The 11,908-nt window shown below is 33.9% G+C and overlaps 1 long non-coding RNA gene across 1 annotated transcript; it reads left to right on the top strand.

The window, feature by feature from the left end:
- The first annotated feature begins 9,024 nt into the window (after nucleotides 1-9,024).
- On the top strand, nucleotides 9,025-10,401 carry LOC107888857 (uncharacterized). Its single transcript, XR_005901891.1, has 2 exons — nucleotides 9,025-10,041; nucleotides 10,125-10,401. It is a non-coding gene; the product is annotated as an uncharacterized lncRNA (long non-coding RNA).
- Nucleotides 10,402-11,908: the final 1,507 nt, after the last annotated feature.

Raw genomic sequence — 11,908 nt, forward strand, 5'->3', positions numbered from 1 at the left:
CTTTTCTTTCATTTTAGGTGGAATTGAGTGTTAATCTCGGTGTTGATTCAAGGTATTGCTCGTTGGTAAGTAAGCGTAGAATGCTCAGCTCGAATAGGGGTTCTTTTTAATTGGTTTGGAATTTCTAATTCTTTCGTCGTAATCTTATTCGCTATTTTGGCAGTAGCAAATCAGGACGTAAGGGGTATTCCTTCCGCAAAATCATGATTAAAAGCATTCGGGGTGTGAGGGTAAGTATTTGATGTCGGTTTTGATATTGTTATCGGTTTTGGAATTTCGATTCAACGAGTAATAAGTCAGCTTCTGAGTATTGGTACGATGATTTTTAGGTTTTGGAGGGTTCGTGGTTACGGTAGCATAAAAAAATGTACCAAGTGTACCCGAAATGCAGAAATCAAGCTTTAGGCAAAAGCCAAAAAAGGCCACTATTGACACCACACAGACGTGTGGGCACCAGTGTGGTAGGCCGTGTGCAACAACATGGTTGTGTGATGGCCGGTGTGTGGCCGTGAGGGCTATATACCGGCTAAACCGAATTGGACTTGTGGGCCACATGGGCGTGTGGGCCACATGTGCGTGTGATATATGGGCCAGGCCGTGTAATCCACACGGCCAAGGCCAATCTAAGCATGTGGGCCACACGGGCGTGTGGGCCCGCACGGGAAAACCACATAGGCGTGTGGGCCCATTTAGTTAAAATGTTTTTTAGGATTGTACGGGTCACCCAAGTCGACTGTGAACCTACTATAGGGTCGGTAAGCGCTACTTAGACCCTAAATCGTGTGATCTAAGCATACAATGTATGTATTGAGCATGTTAAATTTATGCATGTTTACTGCTCTATATGTATGACTGATAACTGAATATTAGCATGTAAGCATGTATTACTATATATTTGCATTGAGTATGTTTAGTTGCATCTATGTTGGGGTAGGATGATTGATTATTGGAGGAAGTGTACTGAAACGCTTTCATGCCTATTATCTGGAAGCTTAGCTGCAATATTATTGATAAGTGCCACATTCGGTACGACTTGGTGTGTAGGGTTGGGTGGGTGTTTTGAACCCCACATGGTGTGTAGGGATGGTCGGAGATGGTGTGTAGAAGCTAGTGGGTAGGATACTGATTTCTGTTGCTATATGCATACTGTATCTGAGATGGACTAAGGCCCTAATTTATATCTGAAACTGTATCTGAACAGGCTAAGGCCTAAACTGCATCTGAATCTGTAATGGGTTTAGGCCCAGACTGCATTTGACTAATAACTATTGTTTGACTGTATGCATGTCTTCTGTGGGGATTACACATTGAGCTTACATAAACTCACCCCTTTCTGTTTTATCTGTATAGGTAATCGCCAGACTTAGACGAATTGATACGGCGGAGGACTCATCGGTGACCACATGTTGAGTAAACGATTTTAATTCCATTTAAGGTTTTTAATTCCTATTATTTTTGGGGTATTTTTAATGTGATTTTGACTTTGGACTGTTTGCCGTTAGTTTGGATTTTAACAGTTTACATGGACTTTAAAACTGCAAAACACAATAAAAACTAGGTTTAATTAAATACAATGTTTTTTTCCTAAACACGAACGATTTTCTTTAAATAGTCACGGTTTTAAAAGCTTCCGCTACAGAATATATTTTTAAACTAATCAAATTAACGAGAAAATTGTTTTAAAATTGATGAAAGATAAATAAAAGCTAATAAATAGAAATGGTTTTAACTTGATAAATTCGATTTAAAATTCCATTCCATGTGACATCGCCAGATTCAACCATAATGTCTAGGCCGGGCCTAGGGTGTTACATTTAATGGTATCAGAGTCAGGTTGCAAAACGCAGCTGTGGATTTTGGGTTTTAAGACTTGGTTTTAAAGAATTGGCTTTCAAATGATTTGAAATAAATTGACTAAGAATGTAGTACACCGAGTCTCCGGTGCTGATCCTATAAGTATTCTGACAAATTGTTATGATATTATAGATAGTCTGTTTTGAAAACACTCTAGTTAGTATATACCGAAACTGTAGTGAAACTAAAACTGATAGAGACTGTACTTGCGAAAAACAAACTCTGAATTTATGATACTGCTTTGCATAAAACATCTGTTAATAAATACTGAAACTGTAACTGATTCATAAAATTTGTAATATAGATAAATCCAAATAGACATGAGCACATGTAGTATTCGTGGGCGTGGTACTAGAGGCTGAGGTGAGGCCGTAGGGGGGCTCGAGCTGAGTCTTCTTCTCTGGGCAGCATGCCAAACTTGGATACTAGTGAGATGCCGGTGTCACCTGCTATTGAGACTAGGTCTCAAGATTGTATGGCTGGGGACGACGCATTGTCCCAAGCTATGTTAAGGATACTAGAGAGGGTCGTTAGGCCCAACACTGGATTTAGGGGCCGAGGGTCGGTTACGGAACAACTCTGGTCCAATGAAGTTGAACTTTTTAGGGGTGTCACTAGAGTCGCCCCTAATGTGGCTGAGTACTGGATAGAGGCTACTGAGAGGATAATGGATGATTTAGACTGTATCCCTGAACAGAAATTGAAGGGTGCAGTCTCTTTGCTTTGCGATGAGGCCTATCAGTGGTAGCTGACTGTTAAGGAGGGCACTCAGCCCAACCGTCTGTCTTAAGAGTTCTTTAAGTCTACCTTCCAAGGGAAGTATGTGGAAGCAAGTTACATTGACACTAGTAGGCGTGAGTTTCTGAACCTCACGTAGGGAGACTGATCAGTGGTCGAGTATGAGGCCGAATTTCTGAGACTGAGCTGCTATACGCGAGGTATGGTGGCGTCTGAGTATGAGAGATTTGTCCATTTTGAGGACGATCTTAGAGATAATCTGAGGGTGCTAATTGCTCTATAGAGGGAGCGAAAGTTTTCTGTTCTGGTAGAGAAGGTGAAGATCACCGAAGAGGTTAAACACGCTGAGTGCCAAAACAGAGATAGTAAGAGGAATAGAAACAAGAGGGGGTCGGAGCCTTCGAGTTCGGTACAGAGGCTTAAGAAAAAGGCCAAGACTAATGGGCTGGTTAGAGTTGGGCCTCCTGTTGCTCCGATTGGATTACAGCTGCGTGGAGATTATGGTAGACGCCATCAAGGTGAGTGTTGGAGGAGGAATAGGGCATGTTTAAGGTATGGGTCTTTAGAGTACTATATTCGGGAGTGTCTTCTGAGAGCCGATCAGGTGCAAGCTCTGGGTTTTGGTACTGCACAGCCACAGTGGGTAGTTCAGCAGCCACCAAGGGGCCGTGGTCAGGCTAGGTGTGGTAACGGTATAGGCCGTGGACAGAGGGCATCAGGCAAAGGTGCTGGACAGACTGAAACGAGGCAGCCTGCTCTTGTTTATGCTGCTCATAGTCGAGAGGACAGAGATGCTCCAGACGTCATTACCGATACATTCTTAATTTATGATGTACGTTATTTTGATTTGATAGACATAGGTTCTACACAATTCTATGTAGCTAGCACTGTGTCTAGAAACTTGGGGATTTTGGTTGAGAGTACTTCTAGTGAGGTGACTGTACTGAGACTACTGGGGCAATTGGTTCGGGTTAGCAAACTGTATAGAGATGTTCCGCTAGAGGTTCAAGGGTCGATATTTCTGGCTAATCTGATGGAGCTTCCGTTGGGGGAGTTCGACCTGATTCTGGGTATGGACTGGTTGGTCAAGTACCGTGTCAATCTGGACTATGCGAGTAAGAGAGTCGTCTTGAGAATGGAGGAGGATAATGAGGCAGTCATGATTGAGGAACGTCAAAATTATTTAACTAACGTGATCTCTACACTGGTGGCTGAGAAACTGGTTCGTAAGGGATGTGAGGCGTTCTTAGCCTATATTAGTGTTTCCATTTCTAGAGACTCTACTATAAAGGACATCAGAACTGTAAGGGATTTTTCGGACGTCTTTTCTGAGGAGCTACCGGGCTTACCTACGAATTGGGAAGTGAAATTTGGGATTGAGCTTCTTCCTTGTACAGCTCTGGTGTATATCTCCCCTTACCATATGGCACCAAAGGAGCTTACAGAGCTTAAGGTTCAACTGCATGAACTTTTAGACCATGGTTTCATCCGTCCCAGTGTGTCTCCATGGGGAGCACCGGTTCTGTTTGTTAAGAAGAAGGATGGGACCATAAGGATGAGAATAGATTATCGGCAGTTGAACAAGCTGACCATTAAGAACAATTATCCACTTCCGAGGATCGACGACTTATTTGATCATTTCCAAGGGGCTTTTGTGTTTTCTAAGATCGATTTCTGTTCAGGGTATCACCAGTTGAGGTTTAAGGAAGTGGATGTGCATAAGATTGCATTTAGGACTCGGTATAGGCATTACAAGTTCCTAGTTATGCCGTTTGGGTTGACTAATGCGCCGACCGCATTTATCGTTTGGATTGACCAAATTTAGCACTTATCGAGCATTATTAGATATTTAATAAATTTCATATACATGACAATTTCAAAATTCATATATACAACATTTAATTCAAACATATAAATGTAGACAATTTCGTTACACGAACTTACCTCAACACTTACTCGTGTATGAAAATCTACTAATCCGATACTTTTTCTTTTCCTCGATCTAACTCCTTATTTGGTCTTTTTGGATCTATATAAATGAATTTAAACACCAATTTATTACATTTCACATTCAAATCAACCTAATTCACATCTTAGGCAAAATTACCGTTTTGCTCCTAAACTTTAATTAATGACGATTTCATCCCTAGGCTCGGAAAATAAAATTCATGCAATTTATTCCTTATTCCAAGCCTAACCAATTTATACATATAACAATAATAGTCCATTTATTTCATAAAAATAAAAAATTTTCCATGAATTTTACATCTTTACAATTTAGACCCTAAATAATAATTTCATCAAAATTTACTTCACAAAAGTTGTTTATCTATCAACAACCTTTCATTTTCTACATAAATTTCAAAATTTCAGCATATTAATCCATGGAAAAACTTTAATATTTTAATAAATTTTCAAATTAATCCCCAAAATAGCTAGATTAGGTTATTCTGATCTCGAAAATATAAAAATTACTAAAAACTGGACAAGATTACTTACTCAATTAGGCTTGCTTGATTTTCTTTCTCTTTCCTAGGGTTGCCATAGAAATTTTGGGAAGAAGATGATAATAATATGATATTAAGTTATTATCATCTTTATTTATTTCTATTTCTAATTGAGTCCTTTTCTTTTTCTAAATTTCTATGGATGAATCATCAAAAATATCTACTAACTTTTCTTAATGGTCTAATTATCATATAAGGACCTCAAATTTTGATTTTCATAGCTATTTACTACCTATAGCTCCTAGAACTCAACTTTTGCATTTTATGCAATTTGGTCCTTTCTATAATTAAACATGAAATCGATAAAATTTTCTTATCAAAATTTTCATACGTCTTTCCTATTATAATTCAGACCATGCAATATTATTAAAATAAATTTTCTTTCTAACTCGAATTTGTGGTCCCGAAACCACTGTTCCGATTTCACTAAAAACGAGCTGTTACACTTTGGCATTTTCAGAATCAAGGTTCTGATCTTGATTTCAATATTCTTCTTCAATATGAAAATGATTTACCAAAGCCTCAAGAGATATTTCATTTCTCTTATGTTTGAGACTTCTTTTAAAGTCTTTCCAAGATGGAGGAAGTTTGTCTATAATGGAGGATACATCAATAATTTCATCCATTTTCATATCATATTATTTAACTTGATTCAGCATTTTTCAATATCATGAAATTGTTCCATAATAGAACGACCACCAATCATTTGATAATTATTGAAACGATTAACAAAAAATTTCTTACTTGTAGCATATTCAATCATATATCTTGTTTCCAATTTGTCCAATAATTCCTTAGTGGTGGCCTCATTTTCTTAGGTGTCAAAGAAACCATTGGATAAACCATTTAATATGTGGCCTATGTACAAGTAATTAGCATTGTCCCATTTTTGCCTTTCTCTGGGTGCAACAATAGATTCGTTTTCATACTCTTCCGGTCTTTGAGTATCCAAAACATAGGCAATCTTCAAATTTTATGATAAGAAGAGCATTTTTTTTGCCATCGTCGAAAATTATCATCATCAAATCGATCAAGTTTGGTAAAGTTAGAAGCCAACTCCTTTAGTGTTCCACTTTCATGTGTTGTAGTAGTCATCATGATAGTAGAACCTGAAAATTGTTAGTACAAATCTTCGGTAAGGAAAATCTCGAACACACGAAGAGAACACGAGCAACAACTCAAATAGAAAATGAAGAAATAGGATAAGGCTCCAAGGCATGTATCAAACCAGTATCTTTAAGGTTTTATTCGCCCCCACATATACTCGGTGTGCAAATAAGTTTCAAGCAAATGAACCTCGAGGATACAACAAGCCTGATGACTATTTTCATTTTGCACTGACGAAAATAGTCCACTAAGCACTGAGCAATGTATAAAAATAAAATCAATTTCTATAAAGAATTCTACAATAACTCTTTATAGAACAATCTAATAATATTAAAAGATGGAGGAAAGATATAAAGAATTTTTAGAACTTGTTAGTATGATTCCCAAATGAAATATCATTCCTATTTATAAGAATTTTCATGTCTCTTCATAAAGACAACTTTTAATAGGTGTCTTTTATGAATAATAACATATTTAAAAGGACACATAATTATTAATCTAATATTATAGCTATTCAAGTAATATTGTTTGAATAGTTATAATTCTTTATCAAAAATCAAGTGATATAACTCTTGACTAATAACCAAAAGATTTAACTTTTGATTAATTACACCCATTCATTTATAGTTATTGGAACACTATAAATATTTGAAAATGTTCCAACAGGATTTACAATTATTTTCCTATTGAAATTTATTTCAAATATATAACATTATAAATTTGAATTTGTAATAATTATTTTTAATATTTAAAATATATTACAAAAAATTTGTATTAATTGCTTAAAAATATTTAAAATTTATATTTATATATCAAAATATTAATAATATTATTTCTTATATTTTTATTGAAATATCATAATATTAATGAACTTTAACATCATTTAATTGCATATTTTTTTACTTTATAACATCATGTGTAAAATGGATATTTTATTTCTCAAAAAGTATTTTTTATAGTAATACAAAACATTTAAATTTTAAACTAAAATTTTCAAAAATACTTTAAAAAAATAATGAAATAGCCCTTATACAAATTGGCTCGGTCTGAACCCAACAAGAGGTGATACCACTTAAATCCCTTTAGGCTTCTAGAAATGCAAAATCGGTAAACAAGGATGACAGTGGGTTGGATATCTACAATTCTGGATTATTTGAATCTGCCTAAAAATCTGAATTTGTAAACAATCTGACTTTTAATATCCAAATCCAAATTCAAATTAAATATGATTATCTATCAAATATTTGTATCTGTATTTGTTATTCGGATATTTAACTTTGATATTTGACTCTAGATTAGTTACAAAATATATAAAATTTTTCTTCCTATAATATTCAAACACATAACCTTTAACAATTAAAACCATGCTTTAACCATCAAAGTTAATCCTCAAACTTGGTTAAAATTTACTCAAACTAATAAATAACATATAAATAAAAATTAAATAATTTCTAAAATTAAATATAATAATTAATAATAAATTTAAATATGTTTAAAAAATTTTCAGAAAAATATATATCGTTTAACATCTTATTCTCTTAAATATCATGCAGCTTCTCTTAATTTTATTCTTTTTCTATTTGTAAACTTAATTGAACAATAAGATGGAGTCATCAGAATTTTTATATTTGCGATTATCCCTTTTTATTATTTGATCAATTCAATTAGTTAATTTTAAAAAATAATAATAATACTTATATAATTAAAATAAATATAATGATATGAATTTATTTTGTAAAGTCACATAATTATATTTAGTACATACTATATAAAATAGTATACATACATGTTTAAGGACATATATATATTAAACTATGAATGTAAATTGATTATCATAACATTACGATATTACAATGTACATTCTTCTATTAACAATGTACAATTTAAACCTTAAATTTATAACTAACTGTATATAGGCTATACTCCTTTGTTACATCAACGAGACTCACTCTTATAGAAAAAAAAAGTTACTCTTCCTCATTTGTTTCTCTTTTCTTATCTTCTTTATTAGTGAAGGGGGTCCTCCTTGAGAAAACTCTTTTGCCAATCCGGTAGAATTTGACATATGGCAATTGTATTTCTAGCCAACATGTCAAATGGAATTTTATATGTAACCTATATACAATTATGTTATTATAATATTATAGAACTAATATACCTGAATTATATAATATTAATTGTATATATTACAATATACCATAAAATTAGTTACATGTTTAAGGTTTAGGATACACATAATTAATAGAAAAATGCGCATTGTAATATCATAATGTTAAAATAATTGTAATACCGTAAAATGCTCATTCACAATTTAATTATACAACAATTGATATATTATATGTCCATAAAGTGTATGTGTATTATTTTTATAAGATAATATGTACTAAAGATAGTTATATCACATTATAATATAAATTCATATTATAATATTTATTTTAATTATATAAATATTAGTTTTTTGTTTAAAATAATTTAACTAATTTAGTTAAATAAATAATAAAAGGGATTGTCACAAATATAGAAATTTTGATGATTCCATCTCATTGTTAAGTTAAATTTATGAATACAAAAGAATAAGATTTAAGAGAGGCTATAATATGAGATTTAAGAGGAAAAGATGTTAAATAATATATATTTTTATGACAATTTTTTAAATATATTTAAATATATTAAATATATTATTTATTATAAATTTTATTACTAATTAAAATATTTAATTTTAGAAAATATTTTTATTGATATTTCTATGCTATTTATTTATTTATTTATTTTTTGAAATAAATTGACCGGGTATTTTATTGGAAGACGAAGAAACAACTTGAGGCCCAACAGAACCATTGGTCTCAGGCCTATTACATCAAAAAAACTAAAAGCAAAACCGGCCTCACTATAATGTTTGATAGTGAATACCTCCTAACAAAACAATTAAAAACGTAACTTAATGGAAACGGAAAGTAATAAATGAAATTGAGAAAAAAGGAACTTAAATATCTACCCTAGTCAACTCAAAAAATTGGATACCATTAATTCTCTCGATTTGTCATTTCGAAATCCAATTCGTTCTGACGATAGCGGTTTCCAAGGATAAGACTTTACTTGCTATCTACTTTTGAAATCAGTTTCCCTCAAAATGCTCCTTCAATCTGGACTTCTTGACCATCGTCCCTCCGAAGTGAAAACATGGCGATTCAATTCTTCTCCCACCAGGTAAGAGGTCTCTCCTCTATCTAAAGTGTCCTTTGCTAGTCTATGTGCTTGCGAGTTCCCTAATCTGTGAATATGCTTAAAGATAATCTCTTGAAAGCAAGGTTTCTTATTCTGAATATCACTGATAATTGCTCCAATCACTGATTTGTCTGTTAAAGTTGTTTGGCATTTTTTGTTATTGATTTGGAGTCCCCTATAAGTTTAACCGATTGCATTCCCATTGAGATCCCTATCTTTGTGGCTTCTAAACATGCATACGCTTCTGCTGCAAATGGGGAGGAAACATTGTTGTGTAAGGTCGACTTTAAGATCAGAAGTTCCCCCATCAGATCCCAAACCACCAGACTTGTCGCTGATTTGAAGTTTCTACTGTCGAACGCTACATTAAGCTGAATTTTCATTCTCTGTATATCCTCCTGAATTCTATAATTTCTGTTCGAATTAAAAGGGATCTTCATTACTCTCACTCCTTTGTATTCTGCCATATGCCTCTATATGTTTTGTGTTAGATCTCTTTCTATTGTATTTTTCCCCTCATGCATGAGTTGATTTCTGGAAAAACCAGATTAACCATAAAGCATAACAGAAAATTCGACATTGAACGTTATTACTTCTCTTGAATACCCAGGTTAGCCACTTCCATAGACTTTGATTCATATTATTAATGATCCAAGATAAATGTAAAAACTGCCAAACTTCTGTTGTTATAAGGTATTCACGGAAGATATGAACACTATAGCGGGGACATCTGCCGTTTGAAATGACTCTTTTGTATCTGAGATTAGCTAGATTAGGAATAAAATCCCAGGAAATTTTCCAAATGGTGATTGTGATTTTTGAAGGTAACTGTAGGTTCCATAGTTTCCTGTAAAATTCTTTGATTTCGGTCTGTATTAAATAATTATAGGATTCAGAGTAGCATCTTGTAATAGTTTATAGGCACTACGTACTGAATACTCACTGGATGGTTCTCCTTTCCAAACTTGAATATCCTCGTGTTCAGTCTCTACAAGAGGAATCTGCATAATTTTCTGAGCAATTTTCGCTTGAAAGGCACTATTAATCAAATCTGTCCTCCATTTTTTGTTTGAAGCATAGATAAGATCCGATACTAACTTTAACTCCCCATTGTTTGATCTATTGTGCCCTTCAACTTTATCGATCCTCTGAATCCAACTATCGTCCCAAATCAAAATTTTATCCCCACTGCCCACTCTCCAGCACATCTCTTTTTGGATGAGTCCCTTTGCTGCCCAAATACTCTTTCATGTGAGTGAAGGTAAATCTCCCAACTCTACATTTAAAAAACTTAATTGCGGATAGTATTTTACTTTTAAAACTCTGGCTTATAAAGAATTTGGATAATTAATAAGGCGCCAACCCTGTTTGGCTAATAATGCGATATTGAATTGACCAAAGTTTCGATAACCTAAACCACCATTTTCTTTTAAAAAACAAAGGTTTTTCCAAGTACACCAATGAATTCCCCTTTTTCCATGTCCCTCCTGCCACCAGAACCTCACAATGATACTTTCGAGTTCATCACATAGAGTTTTAGGTAATAAGAAACAATCCATCGTGTAAGTTGGTATAGCTTGAAGAATGGCCTTTATAAATACTTCTTTTCCACCCTGAGATAAATACCTATTACTCCAGTTATCAATACATTTTTTTAGTCGATCTTTCAAATTTTGAAAAGATTCCTTTTTTCTCTGACCCACCATATTCGGAAATCCTAGGTAACGTTCTGGTTCATTCGAACAGCGGACCCCAATAAATTGACAACCAATCTTTTATCTTCCTCCGGTGTGTTTTTGCTAAAGAATACTATTGATTTGTCGAAATTAACACATTGACCCAAACAAGATTTGTATTCGCTTAGGATGTCTTTAAATAGATTTGCTCCCCTGCTTATTGCCTTCCCAAATAATATGCAATCATTGATGAATAATAGATGGGATACCTGTGGGCCACTTCTACTTACCTTAACACCTTTTAAAAACCTTCCATTCGTCGCAAGTCTCAATAGGCTCAATAGACCCTCACCATACACAAGAAATAAGAACAGACTTAACGGATCACCTTGTCTGAGTCCTCTGGTTGGTAGAAACTTATCACCAATATTCCCATTAATGACTACTGAATATGAAACAGTTGTAACATATTTAATAAGAGTGTCTATCCATCTTTGAGCAAACCCCATTCGTATCATTATCTCTTTTATAAAATTCCATTCAACCCTATCATATGTTTTACTCATATCGAGTTTTACGGCCATATACCCTTTCTCCCCCAATCTCTTCTGTTCTAACATATGCAATATTTCATAGGCTAACAACACATTATCTGATATTAATCGACTTGGCACAAAGGCACTCTACGCATCATCAATACATTTTCCAATAACTTCTCGAAACTGATTTGCTATTACCTTTGCTAGAATTTATAAAGCATATTACATAGGCTAATCGGTCGAAGCTACGTCATATTAGAAG

The sequence above is a fragment of the Gossypium hirsutum genome, chromosome A09 (genome assembly GCF_007990345.1).
Source record: "Gossypium hirsutum isolate 1008001.06 chromosome A09, Gossypium_hirsutum_v2.1, whole genome shotgun sequence".
Taxonomy (NCBI): domain Eukaryota; kingdom Viridiplantae; phylum Streptophyta; class Magnoliopsida; order Malvales; family Malvaceae; genus Gossypium; species Gossypium hirsutum.